Source organism: Macaca fascicularis, chromosome 16 (genome assembly GCF_037993035.2).
Source record: "Macaca fascicularis isolate 582-1 chromosome 16, T2T-MFA8v1.1".
Classification (NCBI taxonomy): Eukaryota; Metazoa; Chordata; class Mammalia; order Primates; family Cercopithecidae; genus Macaca; species Macaca fascicularis.
In genome coordinates this window covers 40,322,694-40,340,927 of record NC_088390.1, presented here as the reverse complement: position 1 = coordinate 40,340,927, position 18,234 = coordinate 40,322,694, and the positions used below count along the sequence as shown (strand labels likewise).

Genomic DNA, 18,234 nt, shown 5'->3' with positions numbered 1-18,234 from the left:
AAGAAACCAGGGAGCACTTGATTTCACCCAGTAACTGTCTCCAGCCTTCTCTTGCCCGGGAAGCAGGGACCAGCTAATTGCAGGGTGATCGCCATGTTCTTGTGGAACATTTAATGTAGCATGTAATTGCAGGGTAAATAAATGCAGAGCTATTTCCAGCTCTCAGCCCAGTGCTGCAAGCCTAGTGGTAATTATGGCTGGGGATTGGCTGGGTGCAATTTCCAAGCAATGGCTCCAGGCATGAACTGGGTCAGCCCCCAAGCAGGCCCTGTCTTCTCCCAGGAGAACAAGGATGCAGATCTGTCCAAGCTTCCCATTTACTCAGGTGCTTAGCATCTTGGTTAGCTGCTCTGGATTCCCCAATACTCTAGCCCACAACTGCTTCTTTAGGCTCCTCATCCTTCTGGTTGGTGCCAATTCTCCCTGATAGTAGTGGTTAAGATGCCTGGCTTGGAGTCAGATGGAAGTGAGTTTGTGTCAAGCCCCTTCCTCACACAAGGCTGTGTGACCTTAGAAAACATTGCAATTCTCTGAGCCTCAAATTCCTCATCTATAACATAGGGATACAAATAATACATATGTCATAAAGTTGTGAGGATTAAATAAGATAATGCATGTAAAATGCTGAGCATGGTGCCTAGTTCAGAATAAGTGCTAGATATTAGCTAATCTTCCCTCCCTCCCTTCTTTCCTTCTTTCCTTCTTTCCTTCTTTCTTCTCCTTTTCCCCCCTTTCCTCCCTCCCTTCCTTCTTTCTTTTCTTTAGAAACTGTGCAAGAGAGGAAAGAGCATACATTTGAGAGCCCAACAGACCAGGCTTTAAGTCCTGGTTCCATCAATTCCTTGACGTTTTGGTCTTTGAACAGTAATTTGACTTCTCCCAGCTTCAATTTCCTCATCTGTTAAGTAAGAACAGTACCACCCACTTCACCAAGTTATTGTGAAGATCAAGTGAGATTGAAGCCATCAATGTTCTTTGTAAACTGTGGGCCAGGCAAAATGAAAACTTCCTGCTCAGAGTTTAAACCTGTGTCACAGATTGGGTCCCCAGGAAGGAAACTCTGAAATAGATATTTACTTGCAATGGTTTATTAGGAAGAACTCATAAAATTACACTTAAGGAAGGAATGGGGAGAAAGCAAGATTAGGCAGAAGGAGAAGCTGAGCTGTGATGCAGTCTCAATGAGCATCTTACCTGATGCCATGGGAAATGTGAAAATGGAGTGAGCCTTCAGAGTTGTTCCAGATGGGGAAAGCGGTTCAGGCCTCAATATCTTTCCATGGATCTGTCATCGGATGTGAACCGCCCTGTAAAGAAGGCATGATCTGGAGCAAGGCAGCTCTCTGTGGTCAGGGTTAGGGCAAACCTCATGGGGAGCTGGCAGCTGAGAACTTTCTGCAGGCAGCATCCCCAGCAAGTAGCAAGATAAGTCCTTCCTTCTTGAAGAGGGACCTGGGAAGCACATCACAGCATCCACCACAACCTGTTGCCTCAACCTACCGAAGTTCTCAGAAAACTTCTTCCCATTCCCAAGCTCCTCATCCTTTCCCCTGCCATCCCATCTCCATATGTGTTGTGGCCCATTCTTTCACTCCTTTCACTTCCTCGTCTCCCTTTCTTCTTGCCCAGAGTCATTTCTAGATGTCTAAGCTCATCTAGGGAAGTTCTTTGATCTTGGTCAAGTGGCAGAGATGGAGACACAAAGGCCAGCCCTCATCCAGCTTCTCACCTCCCTCACTCAGAGCCTTGCTTGAGCTCTGTCTGTCCTTGGGCTCTTGGGTCCTGAAAATATGTGGCTGTCAGTGGAGATGTGTCCTTCCACCATGCTCCCAGCACCTATTTGTCTCTGTTTGTGGCTCTAACCTCTTATGCTTGCCCCAGTGTCCTTGTGTTTGTGTCTCTATCTTTATTATTATTATTATTATTTTACTATTATCTGACTTGGCTTGAAGCCCACATCCCTTGATGCTGCTGTCTGAGAATCTACAAGGCTCACCCCAGTTGAAGCCCAACTCAGAATACCAGGAATACTAAGTGACTCGGACACTTGTTGTTGCTGTGTCCAGTAGAGAAAGAATAGAGGAGGCCTAAGAGGCACAGAGAGAAGGCTAGTTACTTTGGACCACTTGAGGCTCTTCTATGTGGAGGTCCATTCAAGAGAGACTGAGTTCCCGAGTTCATTATTGAAAGTGCATAAGCAGAAATGGAGGCCTCTAAGTGTGAAGACAGAAATGGGATTTAGACCTTGTAGGTCAAGGGCTGGCCACTTATAAGTGATGTCACCTTGAGTAATGACCTCAGCATTCCTGAATTTGCACTTTCACAATGGCCAACGTGGTTCACCCCAGCTCTGCAGAATGCTCAGAGGAGGAAAAAGTGAGAGAGTTCTTGTATGAGGGGTGGAATTTTGTAACTTTTTCCTGACACATGAGGACTTTCTGTCCCCTCTTTCCCCAAATATAACCCATCTTAGTACCTGAGGAGGCCCAGTACAGAGAGGGCTGATGCCAGCTCACATTCAGTGTGGATTCCTGAGGGTTATGACTTTTCTGGATTTCTTAAACTACTCTGTGCAGAGAGGGGACACCAGGCTCAGGGAGAGCCACTCCTGGGCTTGGTGGAGTTTGGCTGGGTGGTAGGGAGAAGTCAGGGTTTCTGATGACCTCTCTCCCTGGCAGCTGCCCCAGGGAAACTCTTGAGTTTCTATGACCCAGTGGTAGGCATGGAGCAGTGGCTACACCAGGTCTCATGCAGGAAGGAAGGAAGGATAGAGGCAGGTAGTGTGAATGGTCACTCTTGTGCCCCTAAGACAACGCCAGGCCAAGGTCCCCGCTCTGACGGATTGGTGTCATGGCCTGGGTCCAGGCTTTAGAGGGTGATTTGCCTTCATTCAACTCACTGCCCACCCTCCTCTCTCCTGGTCATGAGTCATAGACTTGGGGAAGACAACTTCCGGGAGAGACCAAGGCCCCTGAACCAGCTGGGGGTTGACTGCCTGACACCTTACATGTAGTCTGTAAACTAACTCTAGTTGAAGCTGTCACCAAGGAGACACAATAAGGTTGTCCTGTCCACTTCTGTACTTACACTCAGCCCTTTTGTGATAATGTTTCTCCTATAAATCCCCTAAGCGTGTTTATTCTGTTTTGAGTTTATCTATGACCCATGTTTAGAAGCCCTCCTTGCTCTCCCTCCATATGCACCAGGACTCACTGGTGGGCTTCGAAGCTCTTCCACACCCCAGGCCCTTCCTAACACTCCCTGCTCCTCCCTCTGTCCAAGGCAGGGTTGGAGGCATTTGCAGAGAGCAGGCCCAGCACGGAGGGCCAGAGTCACCCTCAGTCTGGCCTTGACTCGACTCTCCCAGCATACCATAAGCATAGGAATTTGACACAGGTGGTGTCAGAAATGTTAAACTATGAAATAGGACTTGCCCTGCAGACCCACCCCAGGCACACCATCCTTTAGCTGGCTGTGTGTGTGCACTATGGGGGCAGGCACAGTTCCAGGCTCTGTATAGGAAAGTAACCTGGACCTTGGAGGTTATTTTGTCCTTATTTTGAAGTTGCAGAAACTAAAGGCCAGGATTAGGGCAGGACATCCTAATCACACAGTCAGTGAGAAGCAGGCTGGATCTTGACGGGGCAGTCTGGCCCCAGCAGCCACCCTGGACTGCCTTGACTTGACTGCGGTGTGAGAGGCTCCCTGCCATCTTTTCTGTGTAGCCCTGGGCTCCCATATCTCTGACCCCATGCAAATAGCTCCTCTCTCTGCCTTCATGGAAACACTGGGACAAAAACTTAGGCAAATGAGGCTTCTAGTGGCTAGGGCCTGAGTGTGATAATAGGGAACATTGAGTGGGGTTTACACATCTAGTGGAGAAGCTCATCAAGCCCTGGCCAGCACAGGCACATTCAACCTTCAAACCTGGGAAAGATCCAGGTCCAGTGTGGTCTCAGCTATGAATTCACTCATGTGCCTCGCTTTCCTGCCCCACCTTCAAGGGCTGGCACCAGGACTCCACAGCCCATGAGTCACAGACAGCACTGAAACTGTGGCCCAGGACCTCCATACTGCACCATGATGTCATGAGCTAGCAAGGCCGCTTGAACCTATGTGCCTGGCAGGCAGCTGCAGACACTGCTTTCAGAGCCAGCAAGACCACTGACCCCAGATTCCTCTCCAGCCTGCTCACAGGGTGCAGGAGTCCTGTAACAGGACAAGCCTTCTCCGTCCCTGGGAACGATCAGTGTCATGAGGCTCTTGTTGGGAGGGGCAGACAAGGAAACCTGCGTGCACTCATGTGGAATCGACAGACATCAAAACCTTCTCTATGGGGCCAGAGGGAAGAGGAAAGTAAAAGGTATAGGATGTAGGGGATTGGGAAAGAATCTCTCTTAGGAGAGGGCCTGAAAGGAAAATCCTACAGAAAAAAATGCCATGGTTATCAAGGATAGAAAAAACGTATCCTTCAAACAAGCACAATGCCTGGCTCATAGTAGCTACTCAGTAAATATTTGTCGGATAAATGTGAAATCTAGACGTGGACTTTGTGTACCCAGATTTCTGTTTTCTTATTCTGGTTAACTTGAAATCATTTTTCCCTCTGAGTTTTGATGTTCACTTTTGCAAAATGAGAATGCCACAACCTTCCAGCACAGATCACTGTACCACTGCTACGATGCAGGCAGAGGTGCCCTGAAAGTGGCAAATGTTGTGCAGATATGGGGAGGTTTCATTTTTCAGCGCTTTCCCTCCAACCACCCCTGAGGTCAGCCCCCTGCATCCATCATCAACATCTAATGCTTTTCAGCAATTACTCTAGGTTAATTGGCTCAGGCAGAGCAGTCCATAGGAAATGCCCCCGGTGGAATTGACAAGCCCTCTTCTCGGCGTAGGGAATATCTCTCCGGATTAAGTGTGCCTAATGCTGCCGTTTGCTAGATGGGGGATGAAGACAGCAGGGCCAGAATGCAGCTGCACATCATTTGTATCCGAAATACCAGGGGCCAGCTGCCTGGCTGTAATGAAATTCCAGCAAGCCTTGTTGACATTCCAGAGGCGTCGCCACAGCGAGGTTAAATTATAAGTTGATGATGACAAGCAGACGCACAGGAAAATGTCAAAATTAGCATGGCTGAGCACAGGCACCCTCCTCCCTCCATCCTTGCACCCTCCTCCCTCCATCCTTGCTTCGGTACAGCCACTTTTCCCTCCTCTGTCCACACCCACCCCCAGGACCACCTAATCTCATGATTTGATGTTTAAGGGTATCACAGCAGGAACAAGTTTGTCCTAGTGGCTTCCTCTTTCTGTCTTACTTTTCTCCTTGGGCCACCTGATGGAGTGAGAACAAAGCAGCCTTCTGATGAGTCAGTGACCTTGGACACGTCGCTGACCCTCCATGAGCCTCTGTTTGTTCATCTGTGCATTGAGGATAATTATGCCTTCCTCCTGGAGTAGCTGCGGATTGGATGAGCTCACATACGTACTTCACTGGGCACAGGGCTCAACAATGTCACTTTCCTCCCTGCCTTCCTTGGGCCCACGTGGGCTCTCCAGTTGGAAGAGAGCAGTTGGGAGGATGGACCACAGGTGAGGTGGAAAACTAGGCTGGGCTCATACCAGGAGTCCATGCATGATGAAAATCCAGAGTTAGAATGTGGGGTCAGGGCTGGGCAGGTTATTGTGGGAATGGGGACACAAGTCCCTGAGTATACAGCTGGACTCACTATGTGAGACTATGGAAATAGAGGGTAGGCATTTCACAAGCAGCAGTCTGAGACTGAATTAGACCAAGTAACAGTCGTACCATTTCAAAGCACCTGTAGATGAATCATATTGTTAAACTCACTCAACAGTTATTTGAAAAAGGGATTAATACCCCATTTACAGATGGTCTTGGATCTGTAAATGGGGTATTAATATATAAGGAGACCAGGGAAGGCTTCATTGAAAGCGTGACATTCAAGCAGATGATCCAAAAGCGTCCATCCAATTTGGGGACAGAGAAATTTAAAAAGGGGAGGTCTGAAGATAAGCAAGGATCAGTCAGATTTCCAGTTGAGGAAGCCATCCAATGGCTAGAGATTTGGGGGGTACTGAGAAGAACTGGGGGAAATCTTCAACATGGTAACTTAAAAGGAGAGACTTACATTCCTGAGGATTAAATGTAGGCTGAGAAGTCCAGACAGCAAAGAACAGAGCCTTGTGGGATGACTTCATTCAATGAACAGGGGAAGAAGAGGAGAGATGCAGAGAAGGAAGAGACAGAAATGTAGGCAAACATCATTGACAGGGCAATAATGTGGGAACCAAACCAAAGAGAGGAAGCATCTAGGAGAGGAAATTATTAATGGGAACAGAGCAGAGAGATGGGATCAAGGTCTCCAGCTGAGTCAAACAGATTTTGGTAGGCTTGCCTGGAACTCTCTTTACTATTTATGACCTTGATTCCATGGGAGCATGAGTCATTAAATCCAAAAAATTGATGTGTCAAATTGATTTTCAGGTCCTGGCCCACTGAGACTTGTCAGCAATTTTTTTTCTTTTCTGTTCATGTCTTTGGCTCTGACTTTCCTAGAAAACAGATCATGACTTTGGGTTTCCTTAAATGAAAGTGGTTCAGATTACAGAGGTGGGTCTAGGACAAGGGATAGAAAGGAGAAGACAGGATGACAGAGGGAGAATATTAAGCCACCTTTCCCTGGAAGAGGACTAGACTGGGCCTCCACCCCAAGAGGCCCAACCCTTTATTTGGGCTCTGATCCCTGCTTCTGTTCAGGCTTTGCAATCCCATATCAGCAAAAGGGCTTCCATCCTGGGGAGAGAGAAAGGATCTACAGGGAAGAAAAGGAGACAGTCTCAATTAGGGTTAGTGGCCGAAACCAACTGAGGTCAACTTGCAAGCATGATTTCATGCATTCATTCATTCAACAAATATTTAGTGAGTGCCTGCCTTGTGTCAGACACTGTTCTGAGCACTGACAATATACCAACGAATAAAGCAGACACAAATGCCTGGCCTCGTGGAACTTACATTCTAGTGGGGAGAGATGGCCAACACATCACATAAATAAGTAAATTAGATGATACAATTGTTAAAACATGATAAGGTACTATGGAGAAAAATGAAGCAGGAGAGGAAGACAGGAAAAGCTGAGGGATGAGGGTGGGGCTTCAAGTTTATATAGGGAGACCAGGGAAGGCATCATTTAAAAGGTGACATTCGAGCAGGCTTGTAAGACTTAGACACAGATGTGAATGGATGGATACTGGGCAATTCACAAAATCAGAACTAAGGCTAAAATAGGTGTGGCCTCACAAAGAAGAGGAATCAGGAACCTCTGAGTATCTAGGATGGAGGAATTCATGGGCACTCTCTTTGTGGCAGGGCTCTATGGACAGATGGATGGATGGATGGATTCCTATCACCTAGCGGCACTCAATTCAAGTCAGTGTCTAGGAAAAGAGAAGCTGGTTGGACTTGCCTAAGTCTCCTGTCCACCTGTTGGGCAGCATACCTTGATGGATACCACCACTGAGACTGCATGCCGCCGGATGGAGGGTGGCTGCCCAAGGAAAAATCCAGGCATAGGGCTGGGGTGCCAGGCGGGCAAAGCCAGCTGAGGTTGTACACACATACATACACACACATAAGCACAATGGCTGCTGGAGTAAGGCACCAAAGAGAAGTGAGCTCAGAGATCTTTGAATCTGCTTCCTTAAGGTTGGAGCTGGAGACCCTGAGACTTGGGAATTGGGAGGGAATTACTCATGGTCACCTATTCAGGAAAGGGGAAGTTTGGTAATAGACTTCCAAGCCAGACTGCTTTCCACTTCCCAGAGCTTCCAGAGAGTACAGGAGGTCTGAGGAGAAAGAAACCTAAGAAACATCTCACGGAATCGTCCCATTTCCCAGCTGAAGAAACTGAAGCCAGGAAGAAGACTGAGTGAGTGGGGATTAGTGGACAGTAAAAGGCAGGAGATTTTGGAGGACAGAGTAGAAGGTGGAAAATCAGAACTTTCCTTCTCCTGGACCAGGTGAGAGGATGATGCACGGAGATGTCTTAAGCAAATGTTTAGAACTCTCCTGGGGTAAGGGGAATAGGACTGGCAAGGCATCCCTGAGGTCCAGTGCAACCAAGCAGGCCCTGTTAGGTGTCCTGTGCTCCACAGGAAACACCCCAAGGATCACAGCAAATACTCTTACCCAGAGGAGAGCCTGTTAGCAATCTAGGCCAAATCCTATTTGCTTTCATAAGCCTGTGTGTAAACGATGGGCTGCGGCTCATGTCCCATGGCAGCCTGATGGGGTGAGTGAGCAGGACCAAACCACTCCTCTCTGTGTCTATATGTTCAGGAGGTCACTTGATTCAAAGTCAAATACACCCAGAGTAGAGGGAGAGCCGCAGAGCTCCATTTGGTGTGAACACTGTAATTGAAAATTAGAGCGCTCCTGCCTACCAAATCTTCACTCTGGAATTTGCATCCCTGCCCTGCTGGGCAGTGAGAAAAGCACTCAGTTGCCCAAGTCTGGGCTTATTGCTACTGGAGGAAGCCTGGTTTGGCCATTCTGCCAGGGCTCTTTAAGTACAGCTTCTATCCTCTCCACCCACCCCCAACAATGGCAGCTTGCCTCCATCTGCACCTGAATGGGAAACTGGGAACCACAGCCCCTCTGTTGATGTCTCCACTGGGTTGTGCTGGCTGCTCTCCCTAGATCCTAAATCCTTGGCTCCTAGCATCTGCTTCTGATCCCTTCAACTGAGTAACCCTTGGCCCTTCAGTAGCTTCTGGGATTTGGACTACAATTCAGAGCTGAGCTCTGTGTGTTCCAACTCAGTCTCTGCAGAGAACGTTTCTGCTCCTGCTTCCAGCCCAGAAACTCTAGCAGCCAAGCCCAAGAGACGATGCAGAGATTCAGATCACTCCCTCTTCGGGTAGAGATTCCCTCACTGTGGATGTGCCACATTCAGGGCTGGCTCCAGGCATAACTCTGACACTGACCACCTGACCTGGGTTAGTTTTGTCAGCACATCCCTCTTTCAGTCTCAGGCTCTAATTTGCACAGAAGGGAACTGTGACCCAGAGAGGGAGGAAGCTGGGCAAGGTTCGTCTGCATCTGTAGTCACCTTTTCTCCAGTGCTAGCTGGCTGGGACTCTTCATTGTCTACGATGGGGCCCAAGTTCCCACAGTGTGTTATGAGACCTAAAGCTTGTGTTAACACGATTATTCTTCATCAAAAGTGACCTGTGTTCTCTTCTTGAGGATTAGCCGTGTGGCAGGAGCTAGTCTATAAACTAATCCTTAGTAAGGCGTGATGTCTGATCACAGACAACTAATTGAGCTTTTCACACCTTAGCTTGAGGGAGTGGAAGGTGCAAATTTCAAGCAATAAAGGAGTTTTGGATTGTTTTGTTTTGTTTTTCCAAACAGAGAATGCTCCTTGATGCTCCTTAAAGCATGCTGTATAGTCAGAAACCACGTAGCTGGACCAGTCCGACACAAAGAACTAGGGGACCATTAATCTAAGCCTAGAGATCACTGGAGCTCTGGGCAATGCTGACCTTTGTTTGTTTGTTTCTAAGGAAAGAGAAACTACTATTTAGAGTTTAGAGCCCACAGAGATACTGAGTGTGAGTATTTTTCTATTGTCCTTCCTGTCATGCATTCAGTAAATGAATCAATTGTCAAAGGTACATTGGTCACCTACTGTATGTCAAGTTCTTTTTTGGGACATTTGGGGGATTCACAGATGGACACGGCGTGACTCTCCATCCTTAAGACATCATGTGACATGTTTGGTAAGTCAGCTGTATAATGTTGATGACATTAATAATATTAACTTAACATTTGTTAGTCTATAGTTTATAGTAGTTCCCAACATTATTGAGCCTTTGAAGACTTTGTTTCTCCTCTGTAAGGAGGAGGCGGTGAGATCATTAATCCCTCAGCCCACATTGTTGGCAAAATCACCTGAGGTTACAAACGGGAAAGTACTTGGTAACTCCAAGAACCCTGAGCCTGGTGGTTATTATTATTACTTCTGTTGTTTTTCTCAGTCTCGGAGAAAAATTATTACTAATGTCAGCAGAATCACAGCTTCTATTTACACGAAGACAGGCCAAGAATTCCAATCCCTTGTCCCTCTCCCAATTAAATCATGGATTCAGATTGCCCTAAATCCATCGCAAGGTCTAGGTCTGAAGATCCAAGTTTGAGTCCCAGCTCTGTATAATCCTATCAAAGCCTCTTAATCTCTTTGGGTTATAATTTTTTTTTTCACAAATACAGATGAGATAGGTAGATTCGTAGGTAGAAAATGTTCTAATTCTGTGTTTGTGTGTCCTTACATGTATATGGACATGTCCTGACACAATCTTGCATTTCCAGAGAGTTCATTCCAGCAAAAGTCATCCCTGGCTTCTTCCCCACCTTTCTTATCTTCAGAGGAATTTTAATTATGCATGTGAATGGGAGGGCAGGGACAGGGACTCACAAACTGTCACTTTCAGGAGCTGGCGTGTGAGTGTATGTATGTGTATGCATTTGTGTGTGTGCATATGTGTGAAATGTTCTCCTTGCTGCCTTTAGACTTGCCATTGCTCTTCTCCCGGTGCCAAATATTCTCTCAAGCCTTCTAAAGGTTGCAGCAGGGGCCAGGCCAGAGAACAGAGGTTTCTCTGCTTCTGCTTGGTGCTTTATCGTGTTTTGACCAGGTAAGCTGCAGCATTCACAACCCAGAAAACAAAGGCAGGAGAGGTGGTGTGCTGCTAGCACAGCCGGCTTGGAGCCCCACTGCCCGTCTTTGGTTTCTGTGCTCAGCCGGCTTCTGTGTTTGACTGTGAATCATTTCTGCTGGAGGACTGCATGCCACTGAGTGCCCTTTGAGTGGTGTGCATTGCACAGGCATCCTGGAGGGAAGCATAAAGAAATGGGAGTGGAGGGAGCAGCCCAGAGGAGAAACACAACCCTGTCATGCCCGAGTGTGGCTTCTTGGATTTGAAGGATGATAGGTATAGCAAAGGGAGGCTGGCTCTCTCTTTTGCAGGACTGAAGGGCGATGAATCTGCTGTCAGCATGAGTGACTCAGGACACCTGGGTTTGTTCTGAGCATCTCCCCTGGCCTGTTGGAGGAAGACTTCTCAGCCCCCACTTCTCCCCCACCTTTCACCGGATGCCACCAGGGTTAATGATGAAAGCAAGTAGTTTGGAGTCAGCCTGGATGGCTTTCCCTGCTGGCTCTGCATGTGCTCACCGCATCTCTTAGGATAATTGCATAGTCTCAATGAGTGCTTACAACTCTTCACAAAAACTCCTTGTTGAGTTAGCCTTAAATCTCCCTGGCTCTGTGTTAGGGGTTGGTCTGATAAATCCACCTCCTTGGCCTCTGGGACCCAGATTGGAGTGCAGGCCGCTGGAGCTGAAGCTGCCTAACTTCCCTGTCTTGTGTGGTCCCCACAGTCCAACTGTGATGCCACGGCTGCTGCTTAACTTCCTCTGCCCATAGCTCAGGGCTTGGCTCAGCAGGGGAGCAGCATGTTTCACAGCTGGGTGTGGGCACTGCCTGTCTCTGGGATGTGTTCCAAGCACAGCATTCGACTAAGCAGAGACCAAGGAGAGCATGGCCTGGTCAGGATGCATCCACAGCTCCAGAAGTTTAAGTGGGGTGCTGCCTGGGCTTCGAGGATGAGGAAAGGTATCCAACTACCCCACTGGTTCTCAACTGAGGGCGACTTTGCCACCCAGGGGACATTTGATAATGTCTGGAAACAAGCTTTGTTGTCATAATGAAAGGTGCTACTGGCATCTAGTGGGTAGAGGCCAGGGATGCTGCTAAACATCCTACAATCCACAGAACAGCTCCCTACAACAAAGAATTAATGAGCCCAAAATGTCAATAGTTCAGAGACTGAGAAACACTGCTAGCCTCAGAACTGCCGAGGAAACAGGCACGTTGAGATAAACAGGACTTTGCATTGCTAGATCCTAATGGTACTGGCAGCTGTGTGGTATAAGTGATCTTGGACTATGAGTGGGCCTTTCCTTCCCCTCTTCCCCCAGACCCCTAGCCCAGTGTGGAAAGTTACATATCAGAGGCCTAGCGAGGCAGGTGCTGTTGGTGCCTCACCTGTATCCCCTTGGCACTCACCGTGGCAGTAGCTGCCGATGGCATTCTAGAACAAACAGTTGGGACTCTCCACTTCTCTGCCCCAGGGCTTTCTCTCAGCCCACAAGCAGGACAGAGCAGAAGTGCCCTGGAGTTCCTGCCCCCAGGAATGGCCCTCAGTCATTGATGATGGGAGCTGGAGAATAGGTACAGCTCCCATCCCTCAGGTGAGACAACTCTGCAGCATATCCACATTGTCGCCCAGAGACCCCAGTGGGACGGAGCCTCAATTGTCCACAATAGTAATGGGCTTATTAATGCACCCTGCATTGCTTCCTGCCCTCCCCTTTCTCATTCCCCAGATCCTCTGCTGATGTTACTTGGGACCACCTCGCAGATAGACTACTTCATTCCTTGTCACTGAGTCTGCCTGTGGGACAGCCTAGCCCAAGAGAAGCAGCCATATCCCTGTGGCTGAAGGAACTAACATCGTCTGTACTAGGTTATGTATTTACTCATTTGCTTACATCATCCATTCATTCATCCATTTGGTGAGCCCGCAACATTTACTGGGCATCCACTATGTACCAGAAATCGAGAATGTCATACTCACATAGAGAAGGAAAAACTGAGACTCTGAGATAAACCTGCACTTCTTCAAAGTCCCCCAAAAAGCGAAGGACCAAAACTAGAATATAAAGTCAAATGCATCTTATGCCTATTCTTACTACTGGTTGTTTCTCAACAGGCCATGCTTGTAACTACCTGGAGAGTTTTAAGTAAATACAGATGTCTGAACCCCACTCCAGAATCAATTATTATCTCTAGGACTGGGGCCCTGGCCTCTGTGCTTTTTTTAAAGCTCACTGCCATCCGCCCCACACACATTGTCTGACTCAGGATGCAGCAAGTGAGAGGAATGGAGGCTCTTCTGTAACTGGGGCTGAAACTAAAGGCTGACCACCCTTCACCACCTGTCACAAGCCCCCTATCCCCTTGGGGAAGTTGGCATCCTGTGGGGCAGGCCAGCTCCCCGTTGTTGTCTTAACATCTTTGCTGAGTCATCTTGCCAAATTCCACCTAGGCAGGCTGTGCTGTGGTTTCACTGCTTGTTTTATGGTTGGGGTTTCCTGTCCTGCCATATGGTGAGTCCCTGTAAGGCATGGCAGTAATGGGGCCGCACACTGGCAGATGGGCGCTTCCTGACCCAGAAGCCCAACGGAGCTGAAGCCCCCTATTTCACTCTCACCTCTACCTGCTCCCTGGAAGGGTCAGAGATTGAGGTATTTCAGGCTAAATATAGAGGCAGGCCATTAAGAAACAACATCTCCTCCCCCCTCCCCAATCTCTCCGGGCTTTCCATGTGATGGTTTAATTGCTCCTGCAATCTGTTCTGTTTCTCCCTTGCAGTGCGGGAAAAGCAGCAGCCACAGCCCATGGTGAGAAGCTGCTTTCAGAGATGGGAACAGCTTTTAAGAGGAAGAAGGAAGCTTCAGGTCTCAGAACACAGTTGCAGGCGGGCTTTATTTTTAGAGGTCTCCACAGAGATTCTGCCCCCTGTTCAGGGCTCGCCAGACACCAGGCCTGGCTTTGGAATTCGGAGTTTGGGGGAAGGCACCATTTTATTCGGATCAGTGTAGCAGGAAGGGCACTGGGCTTAAAGTCAGGCAAACTTGTGAGAAAGTCATTTAACCTTAAGGACAGGAAATGCCACTCACTTTGGCAACATGGGAATGAGGAGGAAGGGAGGGAGCATAGTAGATGGCACACAGTAAGCCCAGAGTGTGGGTCTGCCACCCTTGGCACAATACGGGTATTGACAAGAGTCTTGGGCTCATTAGTTGTGCGGCCTTGGTTTTCACATCTGTAAAATGGGGGTAATAATAGCAGCTGCTTCCAGGACTGGCTACATAGTTTGCAGGGCCCAGGAAAGAATGAAAATGTGAGGCCCCTAATTGAAAAAGCTTTAAAAATTTCCACACAGTGAGAGCAGAACATTAAACCAGGCATAGGAGCACAGCCTTCTGAGCACAGGGCCCTGTGCAACTACATAGGTTTCACATCTTGTCTACTCACAGGAGTGTGGTGAGGAATTAATGAGACACTGCATGTCAAGTGCTTCTGACACTGGCAGCTTTTATTACTACTACTAATTAAGCATCAGATATACTATTGGAAGCAGTGTTACCCATTTTGCTAGGGTGTGTATTAGATGGAGAAATAGATTGAAATGCAATTTCATGGTGTCTCCAATGACAAGCTATAGTTAGGACTTTATAAGGTAACAATGGGGTGTAACCGAAGACTTTTGAGCACCTTCAAAGTTGTGTTTAAAAATTCGAATCAGGCCAGGCATGATGGCTTACACCTGTAATCCCTACACTTTGGGAGGCTGAGGGGGTGTATTGCTTGAGCTTGGGAGTTCAAGACCAGTCTGGGCTATGTGGTGAAACCTCATCTTTACAAAAAATAGAAAAGCTAGCCATGCATGGTGGTGCATGCCTGTAGTCCTAGCTACTTGGGAGGCTGAGGTGGAAAGATTGCTTAAGCCTGGGAGGTTCAGGCTGCAGTGAGCTGAGATTGCACCACTGTACTCCCGCGTAGACCACAGAGCAAGACCCTCTCTCTCTCTCTCTCTCTCAGAAAAAAAGAAGAATTCTAATCAGAACATTGTGTGGGTAACAGGGAATGGTGGTTGAGGGGCTTGCTGAAGAGAGGGCACTGCCTGAATATGAGTATTGTGGGAAAGTAAATAAATAAATGGAGACACCAAAGAAATTCCTCCTGGGTGACTGAAGAGAGGTGCTATGTATAAACACAGGGAACCAGGAAAAGGGGAGTTGGGGTGGAGCGAGTTGCTTTTGGTGACATACAGTGTGAGGTGTCAGTGGGATGGATATAAAACAGGACCCTAGAAACAGGGGAGCACAGCCCACATTTGGGCTAGGAGGAAGACTGGGGTGGGTGCGTGAGGTCATGGAGACCTGTATGGAAACAACTGGTGTACCAGAATAGATAAAATTATCAGTGCAAAGCACATTTCCAGATTGCGGAAGCTAGGGATAAAATAGAGCCGGAAATCAACTATGTATAAAATTAGCAAGTGAAGCTGAGAGGCTTGAACTGATCTGAGAACAGAAGGAGTCAAAGAAGCAGCATTCCTGGAGAAGATCTTGACCCTCTATGATCCTTAATCTCTTCATCTGTAAAATGGGTACAGTGTCATCCAACCCACAGTGTTGATGAAAGGGTAAAGTGAGAACATGTGTGTAAACTACTTCTCGTACTATATCAGGTGTGTAGTTAGTGAACAACACAGTGTAATCCTCTTCTTGCCTTAATTCCTGATTCTTGGATCTTTTTAGTGAGTTACATTCTATGATGTTGCCAGTTTTTATGGCGGTTCAGATATGTTTGTTTTCATGATGAATACGGTATTATGTAAGTTACTTTACATACATTATCTCCTGTTAATCCTCATAGAATTCTGCATGGAATAGTGCTATTTCCATTTTATGGATGGGATGCTCAGAGACGTTAGGCAATTTACCCAAGGTCACACAGCTACAGAACGACATGGTAGAATTCCAACTCAGACCTGCCTCCTTCCAAAGCCCATGCTATCCTCTTTATTTAGCAAAAGCAAGACAGGCAAGACAAATCACCCAAAAGAGCTCCCCTTCACAAAGGCTGGCTCCTCTCCTGTATACCTGCTAACAATACCATCTGCACAGGTACTCAGATGGAGACCAGGGAACACCTTGTTGTACAGAATTGCTCACTGTGGGTAATTTGCTATCTTCATGTTACTAAAATACCTTGAACAGTAGCCCATGTACAGTGGCTTAGGTTCTTCCTCTCTATCCAGAACCTGCATAGTGAGGGCCTTGGCAGGCTGGCATCTTTCCAGCATTGCAGAGGAGGAGGAGAGCACCGGCAAGTGGTCTGAGCTGGAAGGAGGGGAGCTGAGCTCTGTTCCTCCAACCCACTGCTCCCCTTGGGCTAGTCCCTTCCCTGGCATGAAAGGAAGGCGGCCTAAATGCTCTCACAGGATTCCCCAGATCTCCTGCTACTTCCCCAGGTGGTGGTCAAGGTGAGAAAATACTACAAGAAGCAGTAGAGTGCGGTTCATCAAGAGTGTGCATGCTGGAGCCAGTCTGCCTGGGAATGGATCCAGGCTCTGTCACTTCCAAGCTTTGTGACCTATGGTATGTTACTTGGCCTCTCTGTGTCTTGCTTTCCTCCTCTTCAAAATGGAAAGAAAAGAATACCTATTTCACAAGGAAGGGAGCTAGTACAGATAAGTGTTCTTCATTACTTTCACTGTTTATTATTGTCATTGTTGTATGGGAGGCCAGACCAACCTGAAAAGATGCCACTTCCTCATGAAATCTGTCCTCATCTGTGACTCTTGGATTATACCCATCCTTTCATGCTTGGCCTTGTATTACAATTATTCAGGAGGCTGACTTACCTTTTTGATAGGCTGGGAACCCTGCGAGTTGTGGCTTCACGTTTATTCTCCAGGCTTCACACTATGTAATTAAAAAAAGAAAAAAATATCCACAGTGGAATATAAAGGGCAGGAACTTTAGAGTCAGCAGTATTCAATACAAATCCTAGCTCTGCCATTTACCAGCTGTTTGATCTGAGGCAAGTCACTTAACCCCTCTGAACCTTGATTTGCTCATCTATAAAGTGGTATATCAGCACTTTTCCCATGAGCTAGTACATGGACATGTTTGACTCATCATGGGCATTCAATAGGAGCCATCTCCCATCCTTTCCTCTTTCTCATTTTTCGCCACCCCATAGAGTGTTGGTCACTAAATACATTTTAAAAGGGGTATGGAAAGTGAGATTTGGAGGCTCTTGGAACTCCCTGTTCCCCGAATACTCACCCAGCCACCAGTGTAGGGATGAGGTCCGTGAGCACTTTGCCCTGTTAGCCAAGAATTAAACACTTCTCTCTTGGAAATCGTAAGCTGGAAGCGAAACTGAGGTCAAGAGAAGAACAGCAACTTTCCCCAAGGCCACAGCAGCAGAACAAGAAGCTCTATGTTCTGACTCCAGCCTCAGTTCTCTTTCCACCACCACAGGCAGCTGCCTTCAATGGCATGAGGTCTCACTCTAAGCTATTATCAACAAACTTCCCTTTCAAATGAAAGAAGAAAGTTCTGGAAACAATCTGAGGGATATGTGACCAGATGGGGTATAGCAGCAGAGTGGGTGGTGGTTGGGAGATTCTGTCAAGAGGAACTGGGCTTCTAATGACACAAGGATGAAAGTGAAAGAAATCAACAACTTCACCTACTTCCTGGTTTTGCAGCATGGTATCACCTGTCCAGAAGGGAGGTTCTCACTCAGCCACCTTGTGGTGTGAAAAGGATAATGAAGCTTTCGGTTATTTCCTCATTTTACCGTGGTCCTTGACTCTGAGGGACTGGGAGTCCTTTGTAGCCAGGGAGTATGTAAGATTATTGAATGTTCTTGCCAGGCCAATTTAGAGAGGTCTAATGTCTGATTCCACCACCACTCACCAACTATCTAAACTTGAGCTGATCTGAGCTCAGATTGTTCCTATGGGGTAGAGGGGTGAGGCCTGCTCTGCCAACCTTGTCAGGTTGCTGGATGTGTGATAGACTTATGGAGTCAGAAAGTCAAAGTTGGAGTTGGCTGTACAGGCATCTACTGAAAGTAACAAATTGGTTGCATCTAACACGTTCATGCCAGCCAATGGGTAGTGGTTTCCGGGGACAGATTCTGAAGCCTCACCTGGGCATAGCACAAAGAGTGTGGTGATCAATTAATGATGGCTGCTATGAGCACAGCAATGGGGAGTTGGGCCCTGCCTGCTCCACAATTTTCTTTTCTGCGTTCATCTCACAATTTTATCTTACAAAGGAGACTGAAGCTCAAAGAAAACAAATGACTTCGTCAAAGTCATCCAGTGGCAGACGTGGTCTCAGTCCCAGATTTTCTAATGCCAAATTTAGCAATCTTTCTTTTAAGAAAGTTGTCTGCTGTAAAATACTTTACAAATGTAAGAATGTCTTATCATCTTTCTGTTGGCCTTTGTTTTCCTGAAAGTCAGTTACTTCAGTCCTCCTGATTGGCTCCA

General features: G+C 47.3%; 1 protein-coding gene and 1 long non-coding RNA gene across 2 annotated transcripts in view; one reads left to right on the top strand and one right to left on the bottom strand.

Annotated features, from left to right (window-relative positions):
• ASIC2 (acid sensing ion channel subunit 2) overlaps nt 1-18,234 on the top strand; it is a 1,129,045-nt gene that overhangs the window by 165,517 nt on the left and 945,294 nt on the right. The gene's annotated exons all lie outside the window — the stretch shown is intronic.
• LOC141408782 (uncharacterized) lies at nt 1,194-17,116 on the bottom strand. The gene is made up of 3 exons (XR_012425527.1): nt 17,015-17,116; nt 16,588-16,648; nt 1,194-1,307 (listed from the first exon to the last, which is right to left on the bottom strand). It is a non-coding gene; the product is annotated as an uncharacterized lncRNA (long non-coding RNA).